Here is a 19,241-nt window from a genome sequence, read left to right as displayed (position 1 = left end):
TGTATCATATATATATATATATATATATATATATATATGCTTAATATGTATCATATATGCTTACATGACAAAAATACATTTATGTCTTGTTCTAGGGCAACCTTGCTTACTTTGCAAGTATCTGCGTAAAGCTCTTCAGACAAGGAAATGTCGCCTGCAAAAGAAGCAAAGTTGTAAAAAAAAATCCCACCAACTCCGAGCTGCAAATCGCAGATTCAAGAGGCTGGCATCGAAAGTAAAGACCTTGAGTGAAAGCATTACAAGGATGAAAAATGCCACTGCAGCCACAACCGAGAAGATCTTGCAGACACTTGTCTACAAAGCAGCAACTAGCTGTAAGACAATGTTTTGAAGCGGCCAAACGAAAGACCCCACGAGGGATGAACTATAACAAGGAATGGATGCTCAAAGCATCTTAGTACTTCCAGGAAAGGCAACTTTACGGAAGTACGTGTCAAACTACATGGGTAGCTTTGGCTTCAATGAAAAGATGTTCGAAACGTTAAAAGAAAAACATCTGCGTTGGGCCCCTTCAAGTGTCACGGGGGTTTGGTAATTGACGAAATGAAGCTCTCGGAACATCTGTCTTCTGACACAGCTGCTAAAGTCGCTGGATTCGTTGATGTAGGGCCATACACACCAAAAGAAGAAAAACACACCCGCTCTAACCATGGTCTTGTGATGTTTGTACCTCTGACTGGAAGCGGGACTCAAATCTTAGGCACCGTTGCAACAAACAGTAATGTGAAAGGAGATCTATTGTCAAAAATTATTCTCGAGGCTGTCATGCTAGCAGATAAAGCAGGGCTCTTGGTTGACTATGTGACATGCGATGCAGCACCCTGGAACCACAAGATGTAGAAAATAATGGGCATAAAGGGAACTTCAAGAGAAAGATCTGGAAAAAGGACACATCCTGTGGATGGTACAAGATCCCTCCACTTTTTCTCGGATGTTCTCCATTTAATGAAACACATTGGCAACAGACTGCTGCAAACAAGCTTCAACACACCCGATGGAAGGGTATGCATATTTCTTATTTAGGAAGTAGTATTTTGTGGTTTTTCGTCATTTGCATTTTGTACGTAAGTTTTTATAATCAGTTGCATTCATTTCAGGTGTCACTGGATCCACTTCAGAGCTTTTGCACTCGATTCAAGTAATCTCACCATGAAGGCAATGCCTCGGCTAACAAGGACACACCTTGATCCAAACAACTATGAAAAGATGAGACTTGCCTACGCTTTCCAGTTCAGCTCAGCGTCGTTGAGAGGCCTTCAGCTCTTTAAAGCATAAGTTCAATTGCATTGTGGAAACATTGATGCTACCCAGAAAATTTTTGAGGTCCAGCTCTAGATGTTCATAGGATTAAAAAGAGCACAAGGCCAGAACAATCGGAAGTGAGTCCTAGGGAAACAGGTGGAGGAAGCATGGATTCAAAGATGAAAACTCTGGCTCTTTCTGCAATCTTTGGCGCTGCACAGAAGAAGGTTATTGCTAAAGAGTCTGCACACATACCTTCTGCCGCAGTAAGTAAAAAATGTCCCATCATGCAAAGCTGCTTCTATCTATGTTGTACTTGTTGTAGTGATTGGATAGTTGAGTGGGCTGATAGTCTTTATGCTGGAAAAAGTTTTCACTTTGATCTCTAAACAACTAGTTCCATTTTGTTCATTTTATCCTATATGTATCCCGAATTTTACACTCGAATGCTTCAGATTTCCTTTTAAAAATGTCATTAGTGTTGACTGCTGAAATTTTTTGCTGAAAGAAAATTTTTTCTTAACCATGTGGGTTTGATTAAAACTTTGCTTTTGAAGGCAAAACTATTTGTCCTATAAAAACTGATAATTGGTTTGTGACTATAAACAGTGAATCCTTTAATTCTTTACTCACGGCACTTAAAAATACCAGGAAAATATGTTTTTATATTTTAGATTTAAATTTCCAAACAGATCAAGAATACGCATATTGAAAAGAAAACATGTTTGCTTTCTAAATGTGCAAAACACATCAAGAATACGCATTAACGGACAACCCTGCCGCACGGAATACTTGTATGCGTTGTGAAAGTTCACCATTTACAATTGTTACACGAGCTTTGATATGCCATTTTGATGCCTTTACATATGACAGAACCGAGTCTGACATAATTAACAAAAAGAGAACACTATGTGGTACCATGTCACAAGCCTTAGCTAGATCTATTTGGAGCATCGCTACTTTGAGAACGCTATCACAATATTCTAAAGTGCTTCTAGCTACATGAATCTTTTCATACCCCTAATATTTTCATACCCCTAATGCCACATGTCTTGTACGGCCCAACTAACTTCCGTATAATTATCTCCCTGCAGCCTTGCTGGAAGAACTTTCATTAAAACCTTGTAATCAACATTTGTAAACGTATTTGACCTGTGTCCCCATTACCTTACGTAATATATTGCTATCTTTGCCCTTTGGGATTAGTACTGTGTGCACACGATTGAACAATGGTGGTAAAGTCCCCCGCCCGAGCGCCTCTGAACATACTTTGTGCAATGCTGTTGCCATATCCGTCTTAAACACCTTGTAAAATGCCGCGGTAATCCCATCCGGACCAAGAGATTTGCCCGAGCTTAGTTCCTCAATAGCCCTCTCAATTTCTAGCATACTAATATCCCTTTCTAATAAAGTTTCCTCTTCATCTAGCGTCGGCATCTCGCCAGGAACTCATCCTCGTAGCCCGGCACCTTTGGTTCACGACAAGCAAACAACACTCGATAGTAACTTTCAAATGCCATCATGATAATGTTCTGTTCTCTCGATATCTTACCATCATATTCTCTTTCTAATACTTCATTTGGTTATTGGTACTTCCCCCGCAAGATATCTTTCTGCTCGTGCACGTACAATTGCACCTCTGTATTTAACTTCTAAGCTTACCAGTTTTTTTCTAATGTCTTGTAGTTCTTGCGTCATAACACTCGGATGAGCTGTTTCGATTCGCACCATGTCTTCCAGTTCTTGCCGCAGATCCTGTTAGTGTTTATGAACTTGATACTTCATGTGCCCACCTCTTTTTATTGCGTTCAATTTTACCCTTTGTTTAAGCAACTCTCATTTTTCAGCGGCACTGCCTAGTGTGTCACTAAAAAACTGCTCGATTTCTTTCTTTTTTTTATCTAAGAACACTTCATCCCTGATTAGCGTAGTGTTCAGTTTTGACCTTTCTCGTTTAAGAAAGCCTATCTCAAACCTCACTATAGAATGATCACTAAAGGAAACAACAGCATCAACATCGTAGTGCTGACACAGAGGCGCAATCTCTGAACATACGTACACACGATCTACTCATGCATGACTGGTGCCTTGAAAGTGTGTTAAGTATTGGCGAATTCCACCCCTTGCGAACTGTGCCACATCACCTAAAAAATTAGCTGGTGCAGTCTTTAAAGCCCCAACCAGACGTACGCGTTGGAAAGCGTCCGCACGCGCCGCGCTCACTAGACGTCGCGTCCGATAGAGGAAGAGGGCGCGCACCCAAACGATGCACGAGTTGCCGCGCGTCCCTGCGCATTTTGTCGCGGCTGCCATGTTCACCTACCAAACGCGCGGAATGACGAACACAAAGTACGCAGCTTGCCCGGGCTTGCCTGCACGCCGCGCGAAGAGTCGTTCCGGAAGTCACGCTGGTTCGCCATGGTCACGTCATAGGCGTTCTGTGGTCACGTGAGGAGCGTCGCGCGGGCATAAAAAACCTAGCAGGGGCAGTTGTCCACGCCGCAACGCGTCCACATGCGCCGCAGTCTCCGCGCCTGACGCCGTATGCGCCCAGGCGCGATGCGGCCCGTGCGGACGCTTTCCAACGCCTACGTCTGGTTGGGGCTTTAGAAACGCAGCACTTTCATTATTTATTTTATCAGTGGTTCAACTGTATTGTTCATTAAGGACACAGTTAAAGTCACCCAACACAATGACACACCTTTCACAATAAAAATGCACACTCAGTTCGCGAGAACAAACATCTTTAATGCGGCTTTGTTGGTGCGTAGACGCAAAGGCCAGTTGTCGATAAGCATAGCGGCCGGAGCCGCCGCAACCGCGCTAATAGCGACGTGTTCCTCAGTGTCGGTAGACAGATCGTTCAGCCACACCTGCGTTTGCAGCAGCGGGGACGCGGAGCCGAGCGTATCCGATGTCAAACGGCCGTCGGAAGTGCGCAGTGCGGGCAGTACAGCGGGCAGCCGTGCCTTGCCAAATGCCGCCTTGAAAGGGGCGCCAAAAATGGATTTTTTCGTACAATCAGTGCAGTAATGCTTTAAAGCGCTCTCCTGCGCATCGCGTATGTGGGCCCTGTACCGTGCCCGCGCCGCGATAAAGTCAGCCCGAAGCTGACTTTACTGCAGGGTCACGAGCACGTTGATATCGCTTAAGGTGGATACGCACGAGAGGGCAAAATCCCGCCTGCTCCGTGGACAAACAGTGACGTCATCACTTGAATCCGGCGCAGCTGAGTTGGGTCGCATTCGCACAGCCGGACCGCCGTTTGCGGAATCCGCATGCTTACTCTCAACTCCAACGCTACACACGTTGCCAAATTGCTTGGTACAAGAGCGCATTCCAAGATGGACAGCTATTGGAGGCGGCGTTTGTCCACGTTGGCTGTTCTACTTGAAGTGAGTGAAGACGACGAGGTGCAGGCTGTAAAAAGAAAACGATTATGCTGGACGAAACCATGGATGTCGAAGAAGACGCTTGGTGTTCAGAGCTTGCTTTATGAACAGCTGCTCGAGTGTGATCCGGACGAATACAAGCGCCTAGTACGCGTCAGCAGCCCCCAGTTTTTCGAACTTCTGGCCCGCGTTAAGCATACGATCGAGCGGCAAGAAACCATCATGAGACCATCTGTACCAGCGAAGACACGGCTTCAAGTCACTCTTCGCTTCCTCGCCACAAATAAGCGCTAGCGTCTGCTTCAATTTGAAGTATCAAGTGTCACTTTTGATGAGGCGCGCTGACTTTTAAAGCGAAAGCCTCCCCCAGCTTTCTCGACCGTGACTGCTGCTGCTCTCTTGTGAAGTGCGCGCTTCACGTCATGTGTAATGTGCACGTGCACTTATTTTCGTTAGCCCATGGACGCAGGAATGAAACGTAAAAAATAACCCCCCTATTCAGAAATGCATCTGAACTTGAAGGCCATGCTTGACTTGATAGAAATGACGCCTGGCGTAAGCGTGCTTAAGACGCTCATTGCGTTTCCTTTGGTGGGTTCACGACAGGTGTTATTTAAATCAGGTCCAGCGTGTGCTTCAAGTTAAGATGCATTTCTGAATACGGGGGTAAGAACCAAACCCGTCTTTAGCGTCCTACATCTCTGTGCAGTGTGTACAATGACAAACACATCTTCGTTGTGACATTACTGCCTTTACCTCTCGCAATGAACAGTTCGTGTATTTCGGCGTAGATATAGCGAACGCTACGGCGCATAAGCATTATACTACTAAATCGTTTTGACTGGCACAGCTCATTAACATCGTATAAACATGTTGCATTAGAATGTTGGAAATATAGTGAAATAAAGGTATGTATAAGGTGTGTATCGAGTTTAGTTTCATAGCATGAAAATAGCCGCTTCATAAAAGATTCGCTTCACACAGATTCCAGTGTGAACGTCAAATGTGCGTATTTTATTCGAATGCGTAGTTCTGTCTGTTAATTTTTTGTGTAACCAACCATTTTTTAATTTTTTTATTAGGAGAAATGCACTATTCCTTAAGCCAACAGTTCAGGGTAGGACACTCAACTGTCAATCAGCTCGTAGAAGAGACATGTGTGGCAATCTACCTGGAGCTGGAAGACGAATTCTTGAAGACTCCCAAGACTGGTGGAGAGTGGTCTACCGTCATGCAAGACTTCAAAGAAAAGTGGCAGTTCCCAAATTGTATAGGTGTGATAGATGGAAAGCATGTGTGCATCATCAAGCCAAAGATTCAGGCTCTTTGTATTTCATCTACAAAGAAACCTTCAGCATAGTGCTATTTGCGCTTGTTGATGCAAACTATAGGTTTCGCTATTTCGACATTGGCACCCCTGGTTCCCAAGGTGATGGCGGAATTTGGCAGTCAACACCTCTGCGAAAAGCAATTGATGAAAAAATGCAGGACTGCCCAAAACCGTGAAAGTGGCAAGTTCGCCGGATCTTCACATGCCCCCCCGGTTATTGTAGCAGATGATGCTTTTCCTCTGGGTGAAAACTTGAAGCCGTTTGGAGGGGATACCTTGAGGCCAAGGCAGCGCATCTTCAACTACAGGTGTACAGCAGTCATTGAAATGCTTCGTAACTACACATTTATGTTTGTAATTTATTTAAATTGCAGCTTTCTTTGCAGAGTCCATCAGTTAGGATCTCGCATGTTATGTATTTACAGATGTTTCGGCCATATCTCTGCAAACACCTCTCCTCATCTTTAATCTTTGTTTAAACATTGTGCATCATATTGGTCCACTTGACATTGCTGCACTGAAGTGTCATGTCTAGCACACCCGTGAACTTTAGTTTGCATTTTGAAGTAGGACGTAAACACTGCATGACAATATTAGTACCACTGTGGTACGTAAAGACATTGATTGATATTACACTTGATATTTATTCGAGTGTTTCAGAAATCCTTCGCTTCACATAAGTTCCGCCTGCATTCAATCTGTCAATTAAAAAGAAAATTTCTGCAGGTTATCAAGAGCCCGCAGAGTAGTTGAAAATGCTTTCGGGATCCTCGCCAATTGGTTTAGGTGTTTTCACACCACCATGGCAGCTACGCCAACAAGAGCAAAGAGCTATGTTGCAGCAGCTTGTGTTTTGCACAATTTCTTGCACAACTCACTATTAAAAGTTAGTTCCATAGTGAGCCACTTTGCTTCGTATCGCCAAGCGTGCACTCGTGTTTTTCACGATATGTTCTTGAAGGTCGGATGTTGACTATGTGATGTACTCTCATAGGTATGTCATGCTCTCTGCTTTGTAAGTAGAAACAAATATAAACAAGCGAGAAAACCAAGACTCACTGAACGTTATTTCAATTTCAGTTTCAACAGTGGACGGCGCTGCACATGCAATCGTTTTTTTTTCCTGCGATGCCACTGTATTTCATTGCAAACTATGGCCACGGCTCTGGCACGCTCACAGAACAAGGAATATATTAAATAAAAGTTAACTGAATTGCACTTTCCTCTGCACATGTGGTCCTTGCAAATTAATATGGTAGTAACACGTACAGCAACTGGGCTTTGTATGACTCTTACGTCTCATTGAGATATGGTATAATGGCGTCAATTACATCCTTCTGACACCTCAGGCAGGCAATGGGACTTAACTGGTGCATGTATGAGGCCACCAACTTTCCAAATAACGACGCAGAGTCCTGAATCGTTCTTAGAAAGCGCATCAGCCACTTTTTTCAGCGTTGCAGTGCGCTGAAGCATCATGTCGGCATTTCTTCGTTTTCTCCCAGGAGCAGCCGTTTCTTGAGAGAAAACAACTGGTTGTTCATGGCATGGTGATGGCGGAGTTTGCAAAGCAGATGTCTCTTCTGTATGGACAATGTCTTGAATTGTACTGTCGGTTGCCAGCCCAGGTGCCTGCATTCACAGAAATTAAGAAATGCGACACATGTTACACTGCCTTTATAAAGTTGCTATGGCTACAAAAAAGAGAAAAAATAAACAATGTTAGAAAATAAAATATCCTGACATAAAATAGACCTTTTGTCTCTGCAATCTTAGCATCCAGAAATAAGAAAAGCAAAGGCACGGGCTGTTCACGGAGGTGTTCCACTTCAGCTGGCTTTTACTTTAGGTTGATAGAAAAAAAAACGTATTTGTGAATACAATACTGTCACGTAGAAGTGACGGTGAAGAAAACGGTCGCAAAACTGTGAATTACGAAACGGACTTTTTATTGGGCGAACCTGTGCCCACAAAAGCAAGTTAAACTCGAAGCACAAAGATAGCAGCGAACAGTCGGTGATCATCGAAATCTGATCAGCAGTGAAACGCGTTGGCTTTTACACATCAGTCATCTTCCAGAATAATCCCAGGTGCCCGCGTGTCTTCCAGAGAGTACTAGACAATTCTCGTCGTTCATACAATCTGCTTACATAAGCGTCGGTGACAACAGATAGAAGCATCGATAACGTTCAAAATGCTTCCGATACATGCAGGCGCGTCCTGCGCCGAGCGATAACGTTTAAGATTTGTTGGCCGGTGAAAGATAAGCAAGTACACATGTCAATATGACGACCAACATATACCATATTCTAATTCTTAAATTATTTCCAGCTGGAAAATTAGCCCCTCAAATGTCCAAACAACGCCAGTAAAAGTCGACCGTAGCAGAAAGAATGTGATTGACAAAAATGCAACTCACACTTTGCTTTTCCACAAACTCCTTGGTGACAAGTCTTGCGTCCTCACTGTTGACAGTGTCAAGAAAAGTAAGGCACGAGTAGAAGTGCCACTTCCCAGCATAGACCTCCTCGGTGCCTTGGCCGCTTTTAGTTTTTCTTTTTTTTCACTCCTGAAGGTGCAGCGTTTGTTCGCGAACATCGTTTTTAGGGATTCTGCAGAGGTTCAATCAGATGAAGGAAACATAATGGGTCAAATCTAGAAGAGCATTCTCAAAAATGAAGTAAAAGTTTCGGCTACATGGTTTATATTGAACTGGTAACATGCTGCTGACCACAAAAGAAAAAAAAATGGCTGAGTGCAGAAAGGACAGAGCGCCCTGCCCTTTCCCTTTATTTTTTGGTTGCGCAGCACGTCATTATCCCAAAAATGAAGTTCTAACAAATTATACATACCGACAGTAAGGCGCTGATTCTGCATGCCGCTGAGGCATTTCGATATCGATCTCCTGCCATAGCCAGTTACGCAGCTGCGCGTTTGCATAATCGGCGTGTTCTATATTCCATAGCGCCGTGAAACCCTCCACAAGAGCCAAGAAAGTGACGGTAGCCTCGTCACTTAGCGTTTTCTCGTGCACCTCGCTCATCTTGAACTCGTGCAGGCTGCGTGGTCTGCATAGATAGAAATGCGCGCGCAACCACGACGCCTTTCCCGCTGCACCACAACAAAAGCACATGCGGTCACTGCTGCACAACAAAAACACGTGGCTTCAAGCCGACAACACGCCATCGTAGCCATGCCAATCCGTCTGATGTTGACAGATTTGACACTGACTACGCTAAATTGTCAGTCAGCCTCTACAGTCTGTAAAGAAGTACATTTATCTAGGTCAATTACTCACAGGGGACCCTGATCACGACAAAGAAATTTGCAGAATAAAATTGGGATGGAGTGCATACGGCAGGCATTGCCAAATCCTGACTGGGAGCTTACGAATGTCGTTGAAAAGAAAAGTGTACAATCATTGCATTCTACCGGTGCTAACATATGGGGCAGAAACTTGGAGGTTAACAAAGAAGCTCGAGAACAAGTTAAGGACCGCACAAAGAGTGATGGAACGAAAAATCTTGGGAGTAACGTTAAGAGACAGGAAGAGAACGGTGTGGATCAGAGCACAAACGGGGATAGCCGATATTCTAGTTGACATTAAGCGGAAGAAATGGAGCTGGGCAGGCCATGTAATGTGTAGGATGGATAACCGGTGGACCATTAGGGTTACAGAATGGATACCAAGAGAAGGTAAGCGCAGTCGAGGACGGCAGAAAACCAGGTGGGATGATGAAGTTAGGAAATTTGCAGGCGCAAGTTGGAATACGCTAGCGCAAGACAGGAGTAATTGGAGATCGCAGGGAGAGGCCTTCGTCCTGCAGTGGACTTAAATATAGGCTGATGATGATGACGCTAAATTGAGGTCAGACGACCGCCAAATGGACAGATGAAAATACCGGCGAGCATTTTCAATCTGGACAGGCAGCGGAGGAGCCCGGACTAGGCGAGAGCGGCACATTTTGATGACGCGCGCGCCACGTGATACGCCATCCGCTGCGAAAATTTCCGTCCGGTCGTGTGAATGCACCTTTATGGCAACGGCCTGAACTCGAACAGCGGTACTCCACCACGAAAACTAACTGAGGGGGTGGTGCGGATTTAAATTAAGTGCAAAGAAATGTGGTGGTCGCAGCAAGACCATAGAGAAGTAAGACTGTATGCGTTGATATATACATAATGCAGAAAAGCGTACGTGATGCGTGTGTGTTTTTGGTCAGTCTTTCAGTTTGCTTGCACTTCGCAAAATGGGTCGCGAATGTATTAGTTGTATTTTTATGAAGTGACATTAACATTACTTTGGGTTTTCTCTGTTTCTGCATCGCCTCGTGTCACAATCACAATATTTATTTTACAATGTGCCAATGGGCGATTGTATACTGTCAGTGTTGTATTGGTTGTATTTTTATAGAAAGAAATAAATATTCCATCGAGAGGTTATCCTGGCATGTTTTGTGGGATGGCACTGTTAGACACAGAACAAACGCTGTGGGACAGCTGCCCTTCCGTATATTCATAGCTTGCAAAATGCTGCATGCTCTAAGCAGCGCGCGCGTAGAAAAATGTGGTTGATCCCTCTTATATAGGAATCGGTATAGAACACGAAAGTGAAACGTGTCTTTACAGAAGTAGTGTAATGTTTATTGCACATTGATATATAATGTCTATTGGTGTTTTGTGGCTAAAGCGCCCTTAGGCGTTGATGCACCCACGCTGACGCCTGGTGGCACAGTCTCCTCCATCACGACTACCAACGTCGATGACCATGAGCAACCGTCGTGCATATGGAAGCTGCACTACGCTGCACACGCTAGCACAACGCGAAAGACGAAGCACGTAACTGACACACTAATACAACGCGCAAGACAAAGCACGTAACTGAATCGTCACCGAGTCAAATCAGCGCGTACAGCGCGTCGTAATTGCAGCCTCCGCGATCAACTTCAGAAACATTTTCAGAGCTAATTGCGGAGGCCACGCTCCGCTGTGCTGAGTACGGTGAACGCCACCTAGGTGGCGTTGGTAGTGCTTCTTGATGCCAGCGTCCCTTCGAATGCTGGCATCGAGGCGTCGTAGTGCTGAGACCACCGAAGCGTTCACTGTCGGTGCGCGTTAGTGTCATAATGCAGTACTTCTCTTTTCTGCTCGTAGGCGGCGGCACCGCCCCGAGCAAGAGCGCGGGTACACGGAGGAGTGTTAGATATATAAGGCGCGTCTGTGTAGCTCTCTGCAAATGCGTTTGTGGCGCAATGGGTTAAACGCTCGGCGATCTATCGTCGCGGACCGAGAGGTCGTGGGTTCGATTTCCAAATTTTGCATGTTTGTGGAACTTTTTCTTCTGGTTTCTTTCTTTGTATTATGTTCGTGTACATTGTAAGCTGACGTATTTCCGTGACAGAAATACGTCAGTGAAGTCTTGGTGGACCCCGGCATAAAACACTTTCGTGTTAAAAAACAAAACAGCGCGCGCCTGAACAATACGAAAAGCCGATCAGCGCAGCCGGGGGGACGTGTGCAAGCAAGGTGTTCAAAATACGCGCGCCCAACACCGAAACTGGAAGTGATTGATGTCGACCGCTTGGCGCGCTGCAGTCAATTCGGCCACTGGGCCAACGCCTCCTAAAAACTTTAGGAGGCGTTGGCTGGGCTCTATCAACGCCTCCTAAATCTTCAAGGCCTGCGCCCAAAAATTTGACGTCACTTCCTGCCGGCAATCGCCGCCTCATCCCTGATCCGCCGTGGAAGTAGAGCGGGTAGTGTCAACACCGGCGTTGGTAGTGCTTTGTCGGCAGCTGCGATGTAAGCTTAGCTGTCGCGGTCAACCCAATCATTTGCCATCGCGGTTTGTGCGCGTTTTAATTGTGGTATGCTGCAATGTACTGTGTGTGCTCTGCAATAAGTGCTGTGTACCGGGCTACTCCGGCAACTATACATAGTTTGCATGCGCGTCACTTCTGCACCGGTCCGCGAGCCTGTCCGCCATCTTTAGGCACCTGCGCGCCTGCGGAAGCCAGCTGGAGCAGGTTGCGCGCTGACGCTTTGTTGATCCTAAGTTCCTTCTTGCGTCGTGATCATGCCAATCTGCGCGATTTTCGGTTGCCGCACAAGAAGTACCACTGCCGCGAAGCCGAGCTACGCAGAACCGGGCGTAGATCTGCACCAATAACATGGCAGTGCGAACGCACAAGAATGCTGTCGGAGAAACATCGGCGCCTGTGGCTTTCCCGGATAAATCGGAAGGACCTGAACAACGTGCGTGTCACTTTGTTTTGGGCGAGTATATAACACGCCAAAACACTGCACATCACGCATGATCGTAAAAGGGAGGCAGCGAAAGCCCCCATACTGATTGGTGACCGCCTGCTCGCAGACGCATGGTCGCTTTTACCGCTCTGAAAAACGCCGGTGTACTTTTGTTGTTTGCACGTTAAAGAACTCCGGGCTATCAAAATTATCCCGGAACCCTCCACTGCCACGTGCTTCATAATTAGATCGTGATTTTAGCACGGAAAACCCCAATTTTGTTTTTATTGCGATAGCAATTATATGGACACTCAAAAGCAGATTTCTGCCGTCGGCGTCGCCGTCGCCGTGAGGTTCCGTATGACGTCATTTGGAGTTGAAATCGTCGCCGCGCGCCGAACGCTGTATGTGCGAGTGAAAGGGCGCGACGGGCGCGTCTTTCACGGAGAGTGAACGCACGGCGGAGAACAAACGCGCGTTCTGCGCCGTGCTCGCTTAAGGGCTGCAGAAGTAGGCGTCTCTTTTCTCCTTTACAATCACCATATATGTAGAGCAAACGCGCCTTCTTCCGACGCGCGAGAGGCCGTTGGGGAGGGGGGGGGAGGGAAGGGAGGCGACGTTTAGCTGCGGCACCAAGTGCCTATTTATATCAGAGGCTCCGGCAACAGTCACCAACGCCGCACGCATTTTGAGCGAACGCAGGCAAAACGCCGATGGCGTCGACAACAGTTCTGCGTGTTGCTGATGCTGCTGCATGTCCAAGTTTATACAGCTGATAAAGCTAATATCATTACTCCGTATAGCTCTCTACAAGTTTGCTATCGCAATTGATGCTTCGCCTTTCAGGTGAAACTGCGACAACTTTTTTAACAGCCTGCAAATACGTCGCATCGTCATTTCTTGGTACGTGTGCTTCGCTTAGCGATATGCTAAGCAATATTTGAATGTCTGCAAGCTTTCAATATAATGGGCTACTTCTATTTAACGCAACAAAATTCACATGCACGGACATGCACCGAACTGTAAACCGAACCCCACAAAAAAAGCGAACACATGTTTTGAAGCTTCGGGAAAAGTCCATATAGGTGAACCTTTGTGGCAAGAAAGCTGTCCCTGAATGGAGCAGCACAAATAATACTGGGATACTTTTCTCTGCCGCACGCCAAGGAACATATGCTTTCATTGACTCACTTCGCCGAGGACGATGGTAAAACCCGACGACAGGCGCTTCACTGCAACCAGGGGCGTAGCCAGGGGGTGGGTAATTGGGGCGGGGGGGTTCAAACCCCCCCCCCCGCCCCACTTACCCACCCTTTGTTCACGTCGCTTCGCGCTAACATAATTCAAGGAACCGGTGCTACTATATCACAATTTCATTCCTGTGCGCTTCTGTTTGGGTTGGTAATTTACAGCGAATCATTTCTGCATATGAAAAAAAAAAACTGTCACGGTGTTTGTCAAGGCTTTGACGCTCTCTGAGGTTTTGGGCGAGAATGTGGCGGCCGCATTCTGAAGCAACAAATGCGGCAGCCGCATTTTAGATGAAGGCAAAAATGCTTAAGTCCCATTTACTTAAATTTAGGTGCACGTTAAATACCCCAGGTGGTCGAAATTTCCGTATACATTTCCGCCGCTTCCCTTCAGGTGCAGGTTAGGCCGCGCTCGCGCAGGATGTTAGGCTACGTTTACACTTGGTCTCGGAGCTTTCGGAAGCTGCAAAATCTTGCAAAAATCCACCCGCTATAGGCGGCAAAACAGGCAGAAAAACAAGCAGCGAGCCAAATCGGTCTCGGACCGATTTTTTCTTTATGGCGAAGCGGAAATGCGGCGGAAAGTCTTTCTGCTCGACCGGAAGCTACACTAGCATGTAAACAACCGGTCGTAAAATTGAACATGGCACCAAAAGTGTAGGCTGTAATGCTGATCGACGCGATCAAGAACCACCCCTTGCTCTACGACAAGAGTGGTACTAAAACGTACTGTCAGCAATACTCGCGATAGTATTCAACGTCGCGCGACCAGAGGTGCGGCAACGAAGCCTTGGCGTGACCCAACTTCTCACGCTTTTGCAAAGCCAGGCGAACCCACCGCCACCGTTTCCAAGGTGTCCGCGTCTTCCGTTTATTCATTGTCCATTTCTAGAAAACAAGTAGGTAGAAGTATAAAAGCCATTTCTTCCACTTCCATGGCAGACAATAGTTGGGCAGATTCCTCGTTGGCGCTCCATAATTCGTGCACGTGCACGGTATGTTGCAGAAGTCGCGGGGTGCTTTTCTCGTCGCGACGATAGATTAGGAGCGTAGGTCTTACGTAGGACGCGCAGGCTTCGGCGAGCCCCAACACAAGGGCCAGCCCGGGTTTTAGCTTTGGTGTTCCCGTTGCCGCTTTGGTGTCCTGGAGGCGCCGACAATAATACGAAATGATGAAATGTTATTACAACTTGTAAATAAAAGCTATTAAAGAAATATAATCACCCTAGGCACCAACCTGTGACTCAGCGCTACCGCGCCCGTGCGAGGAGAATCACGGAACGCCAACGAGGAATTTACCCAAGGTCGCAAATTATACGCGAAATTGCACAATATGATCCCTTTTGATGACGGGTGGGTCAATGAATGAACATACCGCTCGAAATAATGCGATAATGAGCGCCACCACGCCGACAAACGTACGCAGACTAGATGGATGAGGACGAAAGCGGCAGCGGCAGTAGCAAAACAAATGTGAACAACTTGGACATGCGCGGAAAAAATTTTCCGGCCGCTTTGGCCTTTCCGCCCGCTTGCCGCTTCCCAAGTGTTAACGTAGCCAGTGTGCGCGCGAAACGTCTCTTGTATGCGATTGCGCCCCTACGGAAGGCTGGTTGTTACTGTTGTGTTGTTGAATCCCAAACCAGCAATTGCGCAAGGCTGGTAGTTGCTGTTGTGTTGTGGAATCCCAAACCAGCAATGTATACACGAAGGGGTTGATGCCAGCAGTGAAATTCCACCGACTCGCAACAGAATGAACGAAACAGACAGCCGACAAGCATGGATTACTGCTGTGCCCAGTACATCGTAAGTAAACTGTTGTTGCAGGCGCTGACAGTTCTTGTCGGAAGTTCACGCGTCCTGAGAAATTGATTATGTGCACTATGCACTGAACAAGACCGGAGTTCATTCCTGCATCACTAGTACACCAATCAGTCGAGATTCTGTGAGGTACGAGGCCGCTTCCTGTTTGCACCGGCGTAAGTGAAGCAGAAATGAGTTGCACATACGCACTACTTAAAATGCGTACACATGCCATATCTATACTGTGCGGTGAAATATTCTGTACAATTATGAATCTGTTGACGTAAAGGCAAATGACGGCTGCACGCTCGCACACAGCGAAAGACACAGCGGCCCATGCACTTGCCGCAGGAAATGCAACCCTCTCGTATGAGGGAGCAGGGCGACGAAAGCTTCGAAAAAAAAAAAGCCTTCCGCGTTTTTGCGCGTATTTAAGTTTTCTAGCGCAAAGACGCACCGAACAAGCTATTGCTATGGTAGTAGTTGTAGCCTGGTCACACGTGCATTTTCACGCGTATAGCCGTCCTTGACTTGTGAAACGCACTTCGCCCCGACGAGGACGACGCCATCTACGCTTAACGGAAATTAACAATTAATGATGTCTTCTCCGATCGTACGGGTCGTCTCAAAGATGCGTTTTCGAAGACTGGTCCATTCAGTGGCGCGATGAGAGACCGTTGCTCCAAACGCCCACTGTACCTGTCGTATTTACTGAGCTTAGTTTACTTTTTACTTAATTCCTGCACACGCGAGGGGGGGGGTCCCATGTCTGTGATATACATGTAGAGAGTCTGCTTAAACTACCGATATGTATTATCGGTGGTTCGGTGGATATGTATTAACAGTGGTGGCGTGGAGTAGAGATAGAACACCCGACTTCAAATCTGAAGGTCGTAAGTTCGAATCCTGCTCCATTCCACTACATTTTCAGGCATGGAGTGGTGCCTGACACCGGCAAAGAAAAAAAACATATTGCCGAGAGCTAGTGGGGCTATACTAGTTCAGGTGCAACCAAACTAGGCAGGCCCACTAAGCTTCATCAAAGTCACTCCCTCACCAGAACAGGAATTGGCCTCCCTGGTGCAGTATTCGGCCACTACCTCCCTGATGACTCCGACAATTAAACCATGGCCCTCAGTCCCCAGTGGCTGCGGAGCACCTGACCAAGGCGGCGGTCAGACCTGCGACGTGGCAGAGGGTGCTAAGAATCTCTGGGTCTGGACAGGCCGCCAATGGAAACTGAACCTGGCAACGTTCAACACGCGCACCCTCTCGAGTGAAGCTAGCTTAGCAGGACTATTTGAGGAATTATCAGGCATTGCCTGGGATATTATTGGCCTTAGTGAGGTTAGAAGAACTGGTGAAGCTTACACAGTGCTGGCTAACGGCCACGTCCTCTGCTACAGAGGTCTTCCAGATAAGAGAGAATCCGGGGTAGGATTTCTAGTTCATAACAACATAGCGGGCTACATTGATGAATTTTACAGCATTAGTGAGAGGGTAGCAGTCGTCATAATAAAGCTGAATAGGAGGTACAAAATGAAGGTAGTACAAGCCTACGCTCCAACTTCCAGTCACGATGATGAGGAGATAGAACATCTTTATGAAGATGTGGAATTAGCAATGAGAAAGGTGCAAACTCAGTATACTGTAGTCATGGGCGACTTCAATGCAAAAGTGGGCAAAAAGCAGGTTGGCGAACAAGCAATTGGAAACTACGGCATCGATTCTAGGAATGCAAGAGGAGAGATGTTGGTGGAATTCGCGGAAAGGAATAGGCTCCGAATAATGAATACATTCTTCAGGAAGCGCACCAACAGGAAGTGGACCTGGAAAAGCCCTAATGGAGAAACAAGGAATGAAATAGATTTCATACTCTCTGCCGATCCAAGCATAGTGCAGAATGTAGAAGTGTTAGGTAAGGTAAAGTGCAGTGACCATAGGTTAGTGAGGTCTAGGATTTCTCTCAATTTGAAGAGAGAAAGAGTGAAATTAGTCAAGAGGAAACAGGCCAACCTAGACGCAGTAAGGGTGAAAGCAGACCAATTCAGGCTGGTGCTCGCAAACAAATATGCAGCTTTAGAACAGGAAGATGAAGATAACATAGAGCTAATGAATGAAACCGTAACTAGGCTGATCTCAGAAGCAGCAATTGAAGTGGGAGGTAAGGCAACAAAGCAACCTGTAGGGAAGCTCTCACAAGAAACAAAGGACCTAATAAAGAAACGACAAAACATGAAAGTGTCCAACTCAAGAGATCAGATAGAATTTGCTGAACTGTCAAAACTGATCAACAAGAAGAAAGTAAGGGATATTCGAAATTATAACGTGGGAAAAATTGAGGAAGCCGTAAAATATGGACGCAGCATGAAATCAGTAAGAAGAAAACTAGGCATAGGACAAGGCAAGATGTATGCACTGAAAGATAAGCATGGTAATATCATCAGCAATTTCGATGACATAGTAAAAGCAGCAGAAGAATTCTATACTGACCTGTACAGTAGCCAAAACAGCCAAGCTACTTTCATTCGAAATAGTGATGAACCGGATACAGAAGCTCCTTCTATAACTAGCGATGAAGTTAGAAGGGCCTTGAAAGACATGACCAGGGGAAAAGCGCCTGGAGAAGATGGAATAACAGTAGATTTAATCAAAGATGGAGGAGATATCATGCTTGAAAAGCTTGCGGCCCTTTATACGCAATGCCTCACAACTTCAAGTGTACCAGAGAGCTGGAAGAACGCCAACATTATACTTATCCATAAGAAGGGAGACGTTAAAGAATTGAAGAATTACAGACCCATTAGCTTGCTTTCAGTATTGTATAAAATATTCACCAAGATAATTTGTAATAGAATCAGGACAACACTTGACTTCAGTCAACCAAGAGAACAGGCTGGTTTCAGGAAGGGATATTCTACGATGGACCATATCCATGCCATCAATCAGGTAATTGAGAAATCTGCGGAGTACAATCAACCTCTGTATATGGCTTTCATAGATTATGAAAAGGCATTCGATTCAGTAGAGATACCAGCAGTCATAGAGGCATTGCGTAATCAAGGAGTAGAGGAGGCATACGTGAATATTATTACGATAACATCGAAAGATGTTGAAGAGACGAGCCGCCGCGCGGAAGACGACGAAGTGTGTCTGTGCTCTTGGTGCGAGCGATTGTGGGCCTGGCCCTCTGGCTTCTGTGTAAATAGCCTGTAAATAGCCTCTTTCGTCTGTGTCCTTTCACACGTAACATTCTGGTGGAGGTTAGCGATCCCCGTCCTCACCACGGAACTACCACGATTGCGATGATTCAGGCCAGCGTCAGACAGGAATTTGAAAACATGGGTCTGAACTCCGTATGTTCAACGTCTCAACCTAGCGTTCCCCAGTTCTCTAGTGGCCCTCCTCGCCCTCGGCAGTCCCTTTCTGCCACATCTCGCCGCAACCCGTCCGAATGGCGTACCCCTGATGACAGGCCGATCTGCTTCCACTGCTGTCGCATCGGCCACGTCGCTCGTCACTGCCGCAACCGATGGCCACCTCCTCCTCGGACATACGCCACCGCTTATCCCCGCACCTTCGGACCTTCTGTTCCCTATGCCTCCCGCCATGAACCCACTGTCGCTGATGCCCCTGCTCCGAACCGTCGCTACAGCCGCTCGCCCTCACCTCGACGCCACCAGTCTCGTTCGCCCCAACCCCGTCGATTTTCGTCGCCGCCTATCACCTCCCGGATGCCGCCGGAAAACTAGACACTGCAGCTTCTGGAGGTGAAGCTGCGTTGTCGACCCTGCCCTCAAATCCTCTGCTCACGTTGCCTACGAACCAAAACCTTCTTGACGTTGACGTCGACGGCTATCCTGTCACTGCACTGATCGATACAGGGGCCCATATTTCCATTATGAATGCTGCCTTCCGACGACGACTCAGAAAGCTCCTCACCCCAGCGTCGGCACG

The sequence above is a fragment of the Dermacentor silvarum genome, chromosome 9 (genome assembly GCF_013339745.2).
Source record: "Dermacentor silvarum isolate Dsil-2018 chromosome 9, BIME_Dsil_1.4, whole genome shotgun sequence".
Classification (NCBI taxonomy): domain Eukaryota; kingdom Metazoa; phylum Arthropoda; class Arachnida; order Ixodida; family Ixodidae; genus Dermacentor; species Dermacentor silvarum.
Note: the sequence above shows the minus strand (reverse complement) of the source record.